Raw genomic sequence first — 17,900 nt, 5'->3', positions numbered from 1 at the left:
TGAAGAGGCAAGCCGAAGCGCGTTCCGTTTGCGTGAGCTGTGTGCAGGACCGAACGTGTGTGGGGTGCAATGCGACCGCGACAGGAGTGTTGTGAGTGTACCGCCTTTTTTTCTTTTAAACTAGGTGCTTCGCCCCCTCAAAAAAAATGTTGCTTCGCGCGATCCATCGATACTACTACTAGTAATCCGGTAATCCCGACTAAAACGGCGTGTCCGGGTCTCTTCCCGTGCGACATGCTGGGAGGTTGGCTTAGTTGGGTTTTTTAGATTTGTCTTGGTTCAATAAAAAGCAGAGTTGGTGATGATGGTGTGCCTCTCATACTGCAATATAGGCCGTCATATCTAACGGATAGGAAGGAAACTATGACAATTTACCCGCACTCCTCTCCACATTTGCAGATAAGGCTTTCCCTCGTTTATCCTTTTCTCCCACAAGATCTTGATCTTTCGTGCAACGCACGGGCATCTTGTTAGTACTCCTACAATATGTATATTATTGTGAAAGTTCATATACACCGGCCGAGATTAATGCAAACACGGCAGATTTTCATTACATTTCGAACTTTTATAGGACAGAAAAATAAAATAAACCCGACCCTTAACCTATTCTACGGCGACGACCAACGTCCTCCATCTGCGATCTCTATGTATGGGGGCCGGGTTTAAGACCCGTGAAGTGAAGGTGCGGTCTCCGGCGAGGAAGAGTAGAACACGGGATACGGACCAGCGAGTTGGCACACCATGCCGTGCCGCCTCCCATGCCCTACTCATCCTCGGAGGAGTCCCCGACCTCAGCGGTGCCGGACGTTGGACGGCGGCAAGTAGGACGCATGGCTGACGGTGCTCCCGTCGTCGGCCGCCAGCGTGGCCACCGCTTGTGCGGTCGCGTCCGCGTCCGGCTACGCCGCTATTGCGTCGCGAGAGGCGACTTGAGCGAGGGCGGCGACCTCGAGCTTCATTCCCGAAGACAAGCTCTCCCACAGAGCATTCGCACTTGCGGTCATGGCGGATGTGGTGCCAGGTAGGAGGACGATGCGCTATGGTGTGGAGGTTAGCTGGGTGTTGCCGCTTTAAGTAGCGCATTCCGGTGAGGCCAAGCGTCCGGGTGCGTCATTAAGTCGTCGGAGTTGGTTCCTTGGGCACCAAGCCTCTTAACAACGACATATGAACGGACGGCATGAATGTGGGCAGTTGGCGCCGGCTGGGAACGCACCGCGTGACGGCGCGAGGGACGAGGGATTTGGTGTGCCAGGGTAGTCAGCTGAAGTCGTGGCAACGCTGGAGATGCCCTTTGCTCAAATGCGATCCCCGCATGTCATTGAAAAAGCAAGACGACCCGGCATGGTCTCAGGTCCAAAGGATGCAGTTAGCCGCGCTACACCACTCCGCGGACGCGTCGCGGCGCCCCGTGCATCCTCGACGAGCCGGGTGTTGGGGTGTGTTTGGATTGTGGCCAAAGTGCACCTTACCAAAATTTTGGTCATGACCCAAAGATTGGTCTTTGTTTGGATGGTTGCCATTTCTTTGGCATGCCAATGAACTCTAGCCAACTCTAGTTCATTTTTCTTGCCAATGTCGGCCAAATCATGGGCAACCAATACCTCAACCAAAATTTTGGCTTCCCAATGCTTTGATGGGGCAACCTTGGGCACAAACCAAACATACCGTTGGTCGTGCCACAACACTAACTCCACCCTCGGCACACTGAAATCGACCGTGTCTATCGACGATATGAGCGTGTCACTCACCGCGGTCGCCGTGTCCAGAGGCGGTGCTAGAGTTGTGCCCCGTTGTTGGCCCCAACGACCCACATGAACGGTTGTTGGCCCCAGCTCCTCCATTAGACTAGTCTGCGCTACGTCGTCCCGACGGGTATGCCCCACATGTCAGTTTCCCTGTTTTCCCGGCCATATTCGAGCGTCAGTGCTCCACGTTGCACATTAGGCCTTTCACTATGTAGGCCAAGCGAGAGAACTTATTGTTTATTTGAGCTGTTCAAGTGTAGTCATGTGGCGTTTGCTTATTTCTCATTCCTCTCCAACCCTCTTCTCCATCGACCATGTCGCCCTCCAGTCGAGTCCATCCTCCCGCATGCCTCATTTGAACATTCCGCCGAGTATCATTCGCATGTACCCACCCTAGTCCCCTTTCAATAGATCTCCGTACCCCGAGATGAAATCGAGAGGGAACGAGTGGGAGCACGTGATACCTAAGGCGGATTCAAAATTTTGAACCGGTGATCATAGCATCCGCAAATCATATATAAAGGGTATTCAATGTTCGTTTCGTTTTTGAACGTACAATATACTCCCTCCTATCCTTTCTACTTTACATATAAGTTTGATATGTAGTCAAAGTATCTCTACTATGATAAAAAAAAGGTATCAACATTCAACAACGCCCAATCAATATTGTTAGATTCGTACGTACTCCTAGATTTGTACTCGAGATGGTTTCCAATTTGACTATTGACAAGATTAATAGTACTCCTTTCACATAGGTGAGTAAGTCATCTTAGGCTGTGCACCGTGACCAAGGAGGAGGAGAAAACGAGAGACATTAATGTTTATTTGCTAATTAATAGTATTGCATGCAATGAACTAACCACTACATGTCATGTTTGATAGTCTCAGGTCATTAAAAGCATGCACACCCTCATCTCTTATTGGTTGATATGTCAAAAACAAGAAGCGAGGTAGAAGTTAATGCACCGTGCCTATGTGTTTTGGGATTATTTGGTTTTCGTAAGATGACTTACACACCTAGACGGAGGGAGTACATGAGATGTATAATGTGAAAATTATATCATTGGAAACTCCTTTCACATACGAAATTGACCGTATGCTTTGTGTAAGTTGCATGTCATATATTATTACTCTAACATTTGGTCAAAGTTAGCCTCGAAAAACGCATTAGACCCTGTATGCTTTGTGTAAGTTGCATGTCATATATTCTAACATTTGTGTAAGTTGCATGTCATATATTATTACTCTAACATTTGGTCAAAGTAGTATAGTGGAAGTGGATCCTCTGACATAGGTATCCCTGCCTTACCCTCCCTTTCGATCACTTACTGGTGGACCCCATGCTTGTTAGGCCCCGCATGTCAGTTACTCAATGGGTTCGGCCACGTCAGGGGATCCTCATCCGTAGTATACTCCCTCTGTTTTTATTTACTCTGCATAAAATGGAGGGAGTGGTGGTATAATAAATGACGCGGGCGGGGGAGGGGGGGATGTCGGTTTGCTCTCAACTGCGGTCCCACAAGCGAGCGAAAATGCAAGACGAAGCGCGTTCCATTCGGTGAGCGACATGGAGGGTCCAGCGTGCCGGGCTGCAATGTGAACGCGACAAGAGCGATGTACAGTCAAAACCGATTGACCGGTCGTCACCAGAACCACTATTCACACCAGAACCTTCGCTGCTCGGCCTACGCCAGCCACTGCCCTAAAACCACACCAAATCTCCAGCACATTCCCCCACCTTTCGATCCCCTAGCCCGCATCAAGTGTCCCCTAGTTCGCCGGAAAGCCATGGTGCGCCGCAAGATCACTTACTACAAGATGCTGACGCCGGAGCACCGTGCAGAAATTGCGGCGGCGGTCGGCGTCTCAGACCTCCGTTCCCAAGCTCGCTTTGCGGCGGGCCAATCCCCGAGTTCTCTGGAGCCAAGCTACGAGGAGGAGGAAGCCGATCCAATGTTCTCTGCGGAGGTCGCGGCGCAGAAGGCCCCCGATGGGTATAAGACGATGGACGTCGACTTCGTGCCGGCGTCCGAGTCCCCCATGGTGCAGGCGGACCAGCGGTTCAACATGGCGATACTAAAGGAGGACCGGGAGGCAGAGGCTCAACTCGACGTGGAGCGCGCGCATGCCGCTGCCATCGAGGCTCTCCTGCAGGCGAAACCGAATGTCGTGGATGTGAACCGGGCGGCGGAGGCTCAACTTGAGGCGGAGCGCGCGGATGCCGCTGCCATCGAGGCCCTCTTGCAGGCGGAACCGGACGTCCTGGACATGAACTAGGCGGTAGAGGCTCGACTTGACGCAGAGCGCGCGGATGCCGCTCTCATCGACGCCCTCCTGCAGGCGGAACCGGAAGTCCTAGACTTGAACCGGGCGGCGGAGGCTTGACTCGACACGGAGTGCGCGGATGCCGCTGCCATCGAGGCCCTCCTGCAGGCGGAACCGGACGTCCTCGACTTGAACCGGGCTGTGCTCTCGTCCGTGCAGAGCGCCCGCACGCTCCGCTTGAACGAGTAGCTGGAGGCCGAGGACAACCACGGTGCAGAGACACACGTCGGCAGCGATGGCTGGTTCGCGCCGGCAGCCAAAGATGACGAGGGCGTCTCTTTCCGCGAGCAGTGATAGTTTTTCTTTATGTTGTTGTTTTTATGGATCTTTTGCTATGTAAAAACATACTATATTTGTTATGCAAGTCGCCTGACTTGGGTCAGTCTACCATTTCAGGGGGTTGGATGAATATACTACGTCTCCTAACCCTTCTTTCCTTCTTCCTCACCTCTTCTTCTTCCCCAACAGACCACCGCACGGGCCGTACGGATACTCCCCAACATGCGGTTGGATAAACATACTCTATGAACAAAAATTATGTGTCAGCGATAGGATGGCTGAGTTTGGTTTGTTCACATGCGACAACACGTGTCGGTGAGGGTGCATTCCCTTGGTTGGGTTTGCGGCGTGCAGGAGCAACTGTGTGAGGGTGCAGTGCGACCGCGGCGTGTAGGAGCGACCGTGTGAGGGTGCGGTGCGACCCCGACAGCCGTGCGCAAGTGTACCTCCTTCTCATTTTGAAAACTTTAGGCAAGCTTGGCAAAAATGTGTGGCGAAGTTTGGCAATGCAAGGCCTAGACCCAAACAGGATAAGTATGTATGAACTAGGAGTACTAGTGTTAAAAAAGAAAGGCGGGGTTTTCCTTTGATACAAATCCCCGTTTCATGTGTCAATTAATGCGTATTTTTTTCTCGAAAGACCAAAGAGCTAACCATCTCACTCCTTATCGCTTGATTAATGCAGTGCCATGCAAACGAACCTTCTCAGTTCCGCATGCATGCAGGGGATATTAATGTCCTTGGTTGCTAACCCCATAAATTTTGCCTCAATTAGTGTTAGTGGCCCTTTGCAAATTGTAATTTTGATATACTGGCCTTGTGTACAAAAAATGGAGGTAGTAACTATATTTGAATTCCTTTCCCATTGCGGTGATGTCAATGATTTTTTTATTTCTGTTTTTTTGTGGTTTGGCGAAGTGCGTTCGACGGAGAACGCCATTGAGGGAGACCACGGTAAGTCGTTCGCAAGTGCCGCCTGCAAGCCGAGACAACCGCCTTATTTGCATCCAGGAAGTCCTTTACTAGTATTACTACTAGGAGTACTAGTGCGGTGAGATGGTTTCTCGAAGAAGACGATGGAGAAGCGGAGTTAGCGAAGAGTGAAATGATGGTTGCTTCGTCCGTGCTTTGTGATTTGACGCCTCACTACTTTGTGATTTGTGATAGAAGGGACAGGGGAGTAGACTCTATGCTCCATACTATACTACATGCGTCCAAGCATGGGAGAAAGAGGAGAGACATTGCATTTTTCTATTCCTTCAATCAATCAACTAGGGAGCTTCGGTTCCATTTTTTGGCTTTGGCAACACCGTCCACAATGGTTCCCATGATGCCAAAAGCTATTTTCACATTTGGCTACACATTGTGGATGCCCTTAACCGTACCACTTGGTTTTGCTCCTGTGTGCTATCTATACAAATCTCAATTATATTGATCTAAAAAATTATAGAATCAAAGATTAGTAAAAAGAAGGTGATTTTTCCGTGCGGATGGCGGGGGAGGTTTCTTATTTTCAAAGGACGTTGTCCTGGCGGTTTGCTAACATGCGGTCCCACGTGTCAGTGCTTTACCATGCTGATCCGCGTCCCACATGAGGCAGAACAACGACAGAAGCAACACGTGGTTAAGTTGAAGAAGATGAGGGAGAAGCGGATTCAGCAACGAGTGAAATGATGGTTGCTTCGTCCCTCCAGCTACTTTTTTTAGCATTATTACTTCGTCCCTCCAACTTAACTACGGGAAAGGCGCAGCTTTGTGATTTTATGCCTCATTGCTCATTACTACACCAGCGCCATGACTGGGGTGCTTCACTCCGGCTGCTCTGCACTGTATTCCGATATGGCATGTGGACCCGGTAGCTTGATGTCCCACATGTCGGCGAAAGGGACTAGAAGATTTATGAAAGTGAGCGCTCCACTCTTACGATGGAGGAGTAGACGACACGACGGCCCAGTGAACTGTCACTTGTACTGTATAGTACTATAGTTTTGTTGTTTCGCACGATCCATCGATACAAACCCTATTAAACAGGAAAGGGCGGGATTTTTCCCGCGCGGTAGATGATATTGGCCACACATTTCAAAGGCAATTTTAATGTATGCAAACTGAATAATTATAAGTAACAATATGATATCTAGTAAAACTAAAAACACATATGATTTATTGTGTTAGAGTGTAGTAGTAGTGTTGTATTGCATAGTTGTTAGATGTAACATGCGAGAACGTGTAGAGATGTAGTTTTGGAGGGCCTACAGAGAGAAAAGCATAATACGGTCACCGAACTTCAGAATAAGCTGATTACGATCACTATATGCGTTTTGCGGTGATTATCCAGTCACTTGCTCACAGTTCAGCATCGGATTGCACTCTGTTGACCGACCAAATAGTCTGCGTGGCGCCATGTTGACTAGTTAAATTGACCATGTTCCTTGTGGGTCCCACCTGTCAGTTCGCATAGAGAAAAGGTCAGATAAACACAAATTTACTCAGGCGCGATAAGTCTCCAACCCGTGCGCGGGAATCACCTGGTTGTGTATGTGTCTGTCAGGGCCTGATGTGTGGGCATTCACGTGTAGGTTGAGCACTTGAGTGTGAGAGTGTGTGTTTGTCGTGTGGTGTACTGGTGTGTGCATGCATGTGTGTGTGTGCGTGTGAGTGTTGCGTGCATGTGTGGCTGCGTGTGTACATGTGAGTGTTGGGTGCGTGCGTGGGTGCATGTGTTTGTGTGAGTGTTGTGTGGATGGAGTTCGTGTGCATGCGTGCATGTGTGTATAATCACCACACCAGCTCCTGTGTGTTAAAACAGACGGATCAGCATACCAATACAAGGCCACCTTGTCCGTTCTGCCCGCGGTCATGACTTCGAACCACCGTCAAAATATTTTTTTGTCGTTTGTTTTCATTCTTACTAGCAAGATGTCTGTGTGTTGCACGTAACATCAAGATGCATTTGTATGACTTATTTATCTTGTGAGATAAAAGGATGAACGAGGGAAGGCCTTATTTGCAAATGTGGAGAGGTGTGTGGGTACCTTTTTGCAAAATTGCCATAGTTTCTTTCCTATCCGTCAGATATAAATCGGACGGCCTATATTGCAGGATGGATGGCACACCATCATCACCAACTCTATTTTTTATAAGAGTGTATTTTATATTTTATGTATTTTATAATAGTGTAGATGTAGAGTAGATACAAGTCGATAGGTGGGCACGATGGTAGTGAGATAATGTGATGCAACACTAGAGGTGCCACGTGGAGTGTTTTAACTGGTCAATTAGTCATGTCATGAGAAAATACAAAGTTGTACGGTGAGCCCGTGACTGTATAATAACCACTAAACGTAAATGGTGACCGTAATGAGTGGATTATGAAGCCCAATGTATGTATCGTGCTTTCGCTTCAAATACAATGATCATCATTGCATATATCGTGAGAGAAAGATGAAACACGTATGAATTTTCTGGGGGCTTACTTTTAGAGGACCTGGAGATAGTTTTGTGTGCATACATGAAAGGGGCGTACAGGGGGGGTATGCGATGGAGAGAGAGATGCTCTTTGTTTCTCTTTATTATGACTAACTTTGTATATAGTATAAAAATATACAAATTCACAGTGCGGAATAAATATCATTGTGGGCACCATGCAATGCAAATTAGTGTTCATACTCCTCCATATAACTTTGTAATGTTGTATATATGTAGAAACTCTAAAATAATTTTTTGGCCACACTTTATTCAAAAGGAATGTTGTATGCGAAATAAACATGAAGAGAGGGATTTTTAGATCAATGGGGTACGTGATGTAACATGTGTGAATGTGTAGTTAATGCATTTGGCGGGGCCTAGAGAGGTATGTGTGTGTATTACGTATTAGAGAGAGGCATGGATAGAGGGGCCAACGGGGGGGCGTGGGAGAGATAGCATGAGAAATGAGAGTGGTCTAGAGAGAGAGAGACGAATATGACATCACGACAAGAGATTCCATTCCCTTGAGTGTGTATATGCAAGGGGGGAATAGAGGCACCAGAAGAAATTTTCTGTGTGTGTGGTGTTTGTGTTGGTATGTGTGGGTGTGAGAAGATAATGAGACGTGGGGGCAGAGGGTGTGTCACCGCGTGAGGTCAGGTGGGTCGAGGTGAGGCCCTTCGTTCGGTTTCGTCCTGCGCCACATTGGTCGGCCCATGACACATTTAGGAAGACCCATGGATGACTAGTCGTACAAGACAAAGATTGCAGAATTGTGAAGGACTCTGTGTCCACTAACAAAGCTGGCTAGGATTTGTAACCCTAGGTTCTCGGACTAAGGTAACCCCTTTATCTCTAATATTACTATTCATCCAACCTAACTTTAAGGGGCATCCTACAGAATGCTCTGCTAGAATCATACTCGTCGATTAGGAAGAGAGGTGTGAGATAATGCGTGAGAGACAGGTGTAAAGATAATGTGCGTACATGAGACACGTAGGCAGGTCCATGTATATAGAAAGGGTCGATGAGGATTGTGCATGTGTATGTTTGCGGGAGGAAGAGTGCTTGTGATAAAGGTTAGTGAAAACAGTTGTAAATGGTTACGAGAGGGAGGGAGGGTTATATCTATAGCATGTGTGCGAGAAAGACACCTCGGGAGTGAGTGTGTGAGCATGTGTGAGGGACCACTGATGGAGAGTGAAACTACACGTAAAAGACTGCTCTACACATTGATTAAAGATATAAATTGTATCCAAATATTAGGATGGGATCATGATATTTGCAATTCACGTAAGGAGCGGTCATTGATCCATCAGACATCTAGATTCTAACGAATTTGAGCATGTCTATGTTATTATTCGACACAATTGATCCACATAGTTAGTATTTTGAACTCCAGACAATGCATCACTTTAGCAATCGAATATAAACGTGAGTATAGTTCAAGTTGTGTGTGTAAAGCACATTATACATACGAAAGTTACACAATGGACATTTATAAATAGCTACCTATGAACTAGCATACATTTGAATTCAACCTAAGGTGGTTTAAAAAAATCGAATTCAACATGAAGTCCATTCAATTATTTGAATTTGATATCATGGCATTTGTAAACCATACCTAAACTATGGGGGTACCAATCTTTGCTCTGATTTTGTACATAATAGCATATGTAGCCGTGTACAAAATAGATTCAAATTTAGCTCCTCCATTCCAAAATAATCGTAGTTATAGGATTTTCAAGTGTCAAAATTTCAAAAGGAAGTGGATAATTTAATGAGGTTTTCAAACATACAAGGTCAAATATAATGTTGTCTATTTAGGTCAATCCTCATAGTTCAAGAGTACTCTAAACGTGAATGCTTGTGTTTCAAAATTTCGAACGAAGTGCCAAAAGAGCCTCTACTCGCCCGAAACCGCGTGAGACCAATGTTTGGTAGTACAAGGAAATTACTTTTCTAATAACTCCGACCCGTGAAACCTACCGGCCCGACGTCCAAAGGTCTAAACCGGGGTAGGTTTGTAGCTTCATCTAGACGCCACGCAACCGCCTCCGAAAAACATTCATACACAATGGCCGCCTAAGCACACATGCGCGCGGCCAAAATCGCTCCTGCCCACTATTTGGGACACCTGGGATTACCATCCTACCCCCGACCCGCAGTAGGTCTGAAATTTAAGAGGGGGCAAAGTTTGTACTTTCCCCAAATTTCAAACAAGAGCGTCCCATCTTCTGTTCAAAAAACCCAAAAACAAGCGCGTCCCAGACCAAAACATGGTTCCCCCCCACCCGTATGATTCCCCATTCGTACTCCGTGGGCGCCAAAACTACCTCTCCACCAGCCGCGAAACCCCGGCGTCATCCGTCCGCCATCCCATCCCACCCACCAACCGCCGCCCTCCTCCATCACGCCGGAGCCGATACCCCGACGTTGTCATCCACCGCAACCTCAACCGCAACGCCCTCCACAGCTAGTAGTTGAAGCCGAGGCCGAGCTGTCCATACCCGAGCCAGTTCAACCACGCCGTCCTGCGCCTCATCGTTGCCGCTCCAACTTCGCCACCCTCCACCACACCGGAGTTGTTCCTGCTACGCCGTCCTTCGCCGCCTCGGATCTGCTTCCCCTCCGCCGACATACGGCCACGGCAACACAGTCAACAATTTGGCCATGGGTTCGTCCAAGCCTGCACCCTCCAGAACATCGGTTTCCCCGGTAAAAAGAAGAAGATCAGTGCGACATGTGGAGGTGACCACACCGGCAACCGAAGAAGGCACTCCTCTTCCCTTATTCGTGCAAATCTTACGTCTCTGCTTGCACGGTATTCATCCCACAGAAGACACTAGTTGACCGCTTCTTCTTGATACTAGATGTTCCTAGTAACTCGCGATGCACAAGGTTTCTCCTCATATACTATTTCACCTTAGCTAGAGGCCCGTCGCCCCCCTGAATTTCAATTTCTGGCCAGTTGATTCCCAATTAACGGAAGCATTCCCTGGCGTAACAGGCGCTAGTACGACTATTACACCAGGGAAGCAGCGCCTTGGTGTTTATCTTAGGGGCGTGTGCGGCCTAGAGCTACTAGCGCCCGATCTGGAGGTCGGACGGGATTAAAGGGATGGCTTGGGGGCGCTGCCAAGCACGGCGGTGGTGTGAGGTCGATGGGAGGGAGGGGCGACGGAGGCACGGGTCTGGGCCGGTGGTCGCTGGCGGTTCGAGAAAGTCGTCAACAGTGACTGGCGGGAGGTAGAAGAAGGCCATCTGCCCGTTCCTTATAGATCGGATGGTTCATTAAAAAAATCGACTGGCCTATTTATTTTGTGTCGACTATTATCTTAGATATGACCACATGTGGTGGTGTGCTAGAGGAGTACCTGCATTTCCTGTGCTCATATATTACAAAATCATACGGAGTAGAATCTAATTTTGTTTGCCATGCAATGTTGTAGAGCTATCATATGTCTCCTGTCATTTATTTTTCAGCCACCTGCTATCTGCTACTTTTACAGTGCACTAGTTCTGCACACACTTCATCCATACTCTCACTATTGTGTTTTTATGCAAGGGTATTTCAGAGTCTGCCGAAAGCGAAGCAAAAAAGAAAAGAGGCCAGCTTTCTACGCGGCTAGGCGCGGCACGTTACAGCGCTTTAAAGGGTGCAGTGTCAGTAGATGGAGACAGTAAACGTTGCTCTGGAGTTGATCACCTCGCTCTCAATGAACCACCATCCCAGGTGCTTGCTTTAACTTCGCGGTGTCATATGTGGTTGCATGTTCCATATGGTGTCTAGCTTGTATTCGAAAGGCCGAAGTCAGTCTTTATTAAGATAAGGAAAGATATTTTTTACATGAACCACCATCCCATGAGCACCAGAAGAAAAATAGCTAGTCAGGGCACTGGCCGAGCCAGTGACAAGCCCAGCAAAGACAGGCATCACCTGGAAGCCAACTAAGAAGCCGCGATGGTGGTGAAGCAGCCTGCCTCCCACCAGGCTCTCAGGTCCTAGATGATCATGTTCACCACTCCAGCCGAATGTCTAGCTTGTATTGCTTCCAATTTGGTTAAATTGCATCTGCTTAGCTTACACATTATACCTTTGAATATGACATGCCTTTCTATTTTTGGTACATACTAGTACATGTTTGTATTAACCATGTTCTTACATCAAACTAATGTTCGTGTGTATCCCTCATCAATCACTTATGACGAGGCAGGCAGGCAAGGGGACTACTCCTCATTTAAAGAATGCAGCGTCAGCCTCCCGACATGATTCTCAAGAAACAGAAATGCTAGATGAAGATAGTGAACGTAGCTCTATAGTTGATTACAGCATTTCCCCCACACTAGCATCGCAGGTGCTTGCTCTAACTTGGCAGCGTGATATGTGGTTGCAGGTTGCATATGGCGTCTAGATTGTAATTCTTCCAATCTGGTTAAACTGCATGTGCTAGTCTGGTTAGCTTATACTCCTGTAAATGTGACATTATACCTGTTAATGTGACATGCCTTCCTGTATTTAGTACATAGTACATCTGTCTATTAAGCATGTCCTTATATAAAACTATTGTTTTTTTTGTATCCCGCATCAATCAATATGACGAGACACCTTTAGTATATGCAGTGCGATATTAGTTGCATCTTTCATATGATTTATAGCATGCGCTGCTTCTAATTTGTTGAAATTCCATTTATGATGGGACGCTTTTAACTTGGCAGAGTCATATTGGTTGCATCTTTCATGTGGTGTCTAGCTTGCACTGCTTCTTATTTGCTGGAATGGTTTCTGCTTAGTTTACACAAACATTTGTGAACATGCCATGGCGTCCTGTTTTTCGTACATATTCCATCCTGGTATCATGTGTTTGCCTTACATCAAAGTAGTGATTGTCAGTATCATGCATGAATGAGTTCTGAAGAGAGAATTTTATTGCTTTTTCTTGTCGGTTTTACTTGACAATTCAAAATCAATAAAGCGGAAGGAAGTTAGCAAGACAGCGGATAAAGGTGCTCCTTCCAAACGGAGGGCCTCTACAGTTTCTACTCCTCCACACCCCCAAGATGATTTCCAAGACAACACATGCATAGACACTCAACAAAGTTGTGTTTATGATGAGCACGTCTCCCCTAGTGCAGCATCACTGGTGCTCCCTCTAACTTGGCACTGTTATATGTGGTTGCATGTTATGTGTGATGTCTAGCTTGTATTGCTTCTAATTTTGTTGAATTCCATCTGCTTACTTTACACATTATACTTGAATAAGACACGTGTTCCTGTTTCTAGAACATACAATATCTATCTATCACACCATGTTCTTACATCAAATTACTACTGTTGTGTAACCTGCAACAATCACTTCTCATAAGACACGTTTGACTTCGGAGTGTAATATAGGTTACATCTCACTTTCTTTTCTAGCTTGTACTACTAATTTGTTGAAATGGCACTTATGACGAGACAGTTTTAACTTGGTAGAGTGATATTCGTTGCATCTTTCATATGGTGTCTAGCTTTCATTGCTTCTAATTTGTTGAAATGCCTTCTCCTTAGTTTACACATCATAAGCTGTGAATATGCAATGCTGTGAATATGTAATGGCACTAATGACGAGAGACCTCTAACATGGTAGTGTGATGTTGTTTGCATCTTGCATATGATTTATTTCTTGCACTGCTTCACATTTGTTTAAACGCCATTTATGCTGAGACACTGTTAACTTGGCAGAGCGATATGTGTAGCATCTTTCATATGGTATCTACCTTCCATTGCATTGCTTCTAATTTGGTGAAATGTCTTCTTCTTAGTTTACACATCATAGTTCTGGTTATCTCTTCTGTCCTGTTTTTCATACATATTACATCCTCCTATCATGTGGTTGTCTAACATCAAAGTTCAGTTTGTCTGCATCACGCATCAATTTGTTCTGAAGAACTAAATTGTTATTCATTTTTCCTGTCGGCTTGACTTAACATGGCACAGAGAAAGAGGAAGAAACACAGAATGGCAGGGAATGAGAAGCGGACGAATCCTGCAGATTCTGCTGGTACTGATGGTGCAATAGAAGGTGAAAGTCCAGCGGAAAATTCTACAAACACAGCATCCCATGCTACACGAGCTGCAAAAAAAGCCAAACAAAAACAAATAGCTGCCACCAAACAAGCAGAGATAGCCCTAGTTCTTGCAACACCTACCACAGTACTACCAGTTGCACGACATACTCGTGCGTCAACTGAGCTAGCAGCATGTTCCCAAGCTCCCTTGCCACCTGACACTACTTCCCAAGCACTCTTGACACAAGACGAGTTGGCAATATTAGATGAACCTTTTGAGCTTCAACAGCAAGAAGGTAGTTGCTAGAGTCAAGTTACAGTTGCATGCTTCTTTATATGTAGTCTCATAGTTTGATGTACACTAACACTTCCTATGTTCGTTGTTGGACTAGCACCTAGGCGCAAGAGGAAACAAACATCAGGGATAATGCTCGATAGGTTAACTAAATCTAGAGGAGGAAGAATGGAGATCCGTTTTGAGGCAGGTTTAAAAAGGCCACGTGATGCTACAGAGTCACCCAAGTTAGTATCAGAGGCAGCGGTTGTCGTTAGGTCTCATGTACGTATCCTCCCAACATGGATTCAGTACAGGAATGACAAAGACGAAACCCAGTTCAACACCTTCCTCGACCATTTATCTATAAGTATGGTTATGTATGGAAACTACTAATATCGTCTTGTTGTGTCCCATACATTCTAGGTTGCTGATAATGAGACTCCCATAATTTTCAACATATGAGGTTCAAGTTGGATAGCCAAGATTATGCAACCAGACAAGCTTGCACCCATGTTTTCAAGTCTGCTCTACGACAGTATCGGTATAACTTGAGGAAAACTCACTTTGAAGGCAAGGCTAACAGTGAACTTTCCCAAACATCTCCAATGGAAAATATATGGGATGAAGACTGGAGGGGCCTTGTTAAACACTGGTCTGATCTAAAGTATCAGGTACATTATATATATGTGATCAGATCACATGTTGAAGTCCTATTGACGCATGTGCCACACAAATCTATCTTGTTGTAGGTGAACTGTTCAAAGAACAAGGCCAACCGTAAAAAAGTGAAATTCCAACAGACGACAGGATCTCGTAGCTATATTGCACACAATGAGGCTCTTGTAATTAGCTGTTGTTTCACTCTTTTCGTTGTACCATATTATCATATCTATATTGACTTGTTCGAAATGCAGAGGAAAGCCCGCAAGGACCAAAAAGTACCTGAACCAAATGTTGTGGAAATCTTCAAGGACTGTGACACCAGCAAGAAGAAGGGCATGACTACACCAGTCAAAGCCGCTGTTGTAAGTCCTTAATCCTCATGCCTTTTAACTACTACTTACTCTGACGTGTGCCTTAAACTGCATGGTTTGCAGCCAATGTCTATTACTCTTTTCAATTTTATACACAATTGTCTTAGCATATCATTGCACCTTACAAGGTTTAAAAGGGAGGAGTGATGTTCCTTTTATCTTGACCCGTAATCTAGTTCCGTGCTGGACTTGCCCACACAACGTTACAATTGCCTGTTTGTCTGTTCTCAGTTGTTTTGTGATATGAATGATGTCATACTATGCTTACCGTATTATAAACTTCATCTCTTTATCCTTAGCCCTCAATACAATGTGAAGAAATAGACAATACATAAGTGATGGTACATGGTCATATGTTTGGAACCTGGTTTTGTATGTACTTTGCAATAAAATACAAGTAATATTTTACATGGGTTCACCAGAATAAGTTCTGTATATAGACCAAAGCTATTTTGTTTGGCTTTGCTACCTCCTTAATATCTTCTGTTCTGGTACTACTAATGTAAAACCTCAACTTTTCAGCGAGCTATGGAAAAAATGGTGGAACTGCCACCTTCTAAAGGTGGCGAGGCAACTATAACCGCAATGTCAGCTCTTGCTGTAGTGGGTCAGTACCTGTCCACTAACAGTGCCAAAAGCACGTTCCTGCGTAATACTGGGTTGGTTGTTAAGGCAATATTGTCCAAACTGCCTCATGATCAAGATATGCAAGCTCAAAGCAATGTTGTATCTGCACTCTAGACACAAGTCCATTCCCTAATAGAGGCCCTTTGTGAAACAAGGAGAAACATTGCTCAATGTCGTCAAGATGTGCATGGTTTTAAAACCAGACTATCAGACATTTGCTATGTTGTTCAGGAGCCTAGGGGAAATGAAGGCGAGGGTTATGGTGCTCCATCAGACAATACAACATGAAAACGTAACAGTCAGGTCAAATGAACCGAGCTTCTGAACTTCTGGTGGTGCATTTATCTGCTAGACTGCTAAGTTTTATGCCAACCTTCCTTTTGTTATATAGTTGTAATTTGTTTTGGTGCAATACAAAATTTATTCTCAACGTGCAACCACCGGCTAAAGAAAACAGCAAGCCATTTTTGTATAGTGTAGGGTGTTCCCTATATTTGCACTGGTGGCGATCTTTGATGTCGAGTGGATGTAATCTGTGCAATCGCCTTAATAGCCTAGCGTCAGTTTCGGCCTTATTTATTTCCTAGTCTTCTTTTTCCCTTGTTTGCTAGTGGCCGCAACTACCCTTGGGCCATATACGGGCCGTAGGATCCATGGGTCTCCTATGGGCTGTCGATAAATGGGCCTGTAATCGGTGGGCCTCGGGCCGTCGATAAATGGGCCTGTAATCTGTGGGCCTCGGGTCGTCGGATAAATGAGTCTACATGGGTCGTAATCAGGCGTAGTTGGTATCGACCCAGCACGGTAACAGGCCATTAACAAGCCGTAGGACTGCAAAAGCTTAATTCTATCACAGGCATAACGGGTCGTTAATGGGCCAGAATATAGGACGGGCTGTCCAAAAACGGGCTGACTCTTGCCATGGGCTGAATTTGGCCCATTAGGGTAACAGGCCAGTAACGGGCTGAGGGAGTCCTGGATTAGGGGGTGTCCGGATGGCCGGACTATGACCTTTGGCCGGACTCCCGGACTATGAAGATACAAGATTGAAGACTTCGTCCCGTGTCCGGATGGGACTTTCCTTGGCGTGGAATGCAAGCTTGGCGATATGATATGAAGATCTCCTCCCATTGTAACCGACTCTGTGTAACCCTAGCCCTCTCCGGTGTCTATATAAACTGGAGAGTTTTAGTCAGTAGGACGAACAACAATCATACCATAGGCTAGCTTCTAGGGTTTAGCCTCTCTGATCTCGTGGTAGATCAACTCTTGTACTACCCATATCATCAATATTAATCAAGCAGGAGTAGGGTTTTACCTCCACCGAGAGGGCCTGAACCTGGGTAAAAACATCGTGTCCCTTGTCTCCTGTTACCATCCGCCTAGACGCACAGTTCGGGACCCCCTACCCGAGATCCGCCGGTTTTGACACCGACATTGGTGCTTTCATTGAGAGTTCCTCTATGTCGTCACCTTTAGGCCCGATGGCTTCTTCGATCGTCAACCACGACGCGGTCCAGGGTGAGACTTTTCTCCCCGGATAGATCTTCGTATTAGGCGGCTTTGCATTGCGGGCCAATTCGCTTGGCCCTCTGGAGCAGATCGACAGCTACGCCCCTGGCCATCAGGTCAGGTTTGGAAGCTTAAACTACACGACCGACATCCGCGGGGACTTGGTCTTTGACGGATTCGAGCCAAGGCCGAGCGCGCCGCACTGTCACAATGGGCATGATCTAGCTCTGCTGCCGGACAGCGCCCAGAGCGCCGCTCAGGCGTCCGCTCCGACTATTAGTTCGGAGCCGACTGCGCCAGTCGGAGACGGATGGTTGGACGCCGTCCCAGGCGCTGCAATCTCTACGGCGATAGAGCCGGATACCAGCCTAGTCCTTTGCAAGACCCGTGACTCCAAAGTGTCGGACTCCGTTCCGGACTCCGAATCTTCCGCACCCCTTCCGATCGAACCCGATTGGGCTCCGATCATGGAGTTCACCGCCGCGGGCGTCTTTCAGCACTCGCCCTTTGGCAATATCCTGAATTCACTAAAGTCTCTCTCTTTGTCAGGAGAGCCCTGGCCGGACTATGGTCAGCAGGGTTGGG

The sequence above is a fragment of the Triticum aestivum genome, chromosome 7B, assembly GCF_018294505.1.
Source record: "Triticum aestivum cultivar Chinese Spring chromosome 7B, IWGSC CS RefSeq v2.1, whole genome shotgun sequence".
In the NCBI taxonomy this organism is placed as follows: Eukaryota; Viridiplantae; Streptophyta; class Magnoliopsida; order Poales; family Poaceae; genus Triticum; species Triticum aestivum.
The sequence above is the reverse complement of the archived record's forward strand: the minus strand, read 5'-3'. Positions refer to the sequence as shown.